This window comes from Cavia porcellus, unplaced genomic scaffold (assembly GCF_034190915.1).
Source record: "Cavia porcellus strain 051 isolate PalLab524CR breed Dunkin Hartley unplaced genomic scaffold, mCavPor4.1 scaffold_14, whole genome shotgun sequence".
In the NCBI taxonomy this organism is placed as follows: Eukaryota; Metazoa; Chordata; class Mammalia; order Rodentia; family Caviidae; genus Cavia; species Cavia porcellus.
In genome coordinates, this window is record NW_026947497.1 from 32,264,868 (window position 1) to 32,265,765 (window position 898).

Here is an 898-nt window from a genome sequence, read left to right on the forward strand (position 1 = left end):
GGACACCACACCCCAAATGGTTCAAGAGTTCTACTGAGGGAACATCGGGAAAAAGGCTCTGACAGAATGTCTTTGGAAAAGAAGACCTTTGATTGACTGTAGTTACATAATTGCCTTACACGGCCTCTTCCATAGTGAAGTTCCAGTCTTATAAATTTGTGATAGCGTTTTGCTGGCTGAATGTAAACTCTGTTTTTCTCTACCATAGACACTTATAAGAAATAATCCAAATTTAATTTGCCCTAAGCTGGAAAATCAACCAAGTTTGAGATCATTTCTGAAAATGATCTGGCCCTTTCTGGTCACTGATTGTTTTTAGGCCTGCTCTCCAATTTATTTAACATCTTCATTTGGAAAACTAAGAATTAGGAGCAAAGGAACTTGGCTTTAAAGCACTTCTGCTTGGACATGGCAAGGGAAGCAAGAGACAGAAGAAGGCAGGGAAGGTGGTCTTGGGGCCCTGTCACTCCTCTTCCTGTGCTCAGGTAGAGTCACCAAGGCAGCAAAGAGCAGATGTCAGCTGTCTACTGCAGACTACAACGGAGGAGCCAGGTACGAGAGTCCTATTTATATGCTTCACTATAAAAAACAAGTAAACAAATAGATATTTTAATTTTCATTAAAAAATATTGGGAACATGTAGTTTCACTCAGATGAGCTTTAAAAAAAAAACAAAAGAAAGAAACTCTTACATTCTTTAAATCACTCGAATAAACAAAACAAATTATTTTATAACTCAGTCCATATCTTTTACATATGTGTGACTATTACGTACAGATTAAGATAATCCATTTGAAAAGCAGATTTCATTACTTTGAGTATTGGCCAAATGATTTCACAAAGAAAAATATAACGGCCTATGAGGATTTATGGAACAAATAACCAACTCTTGGCAATA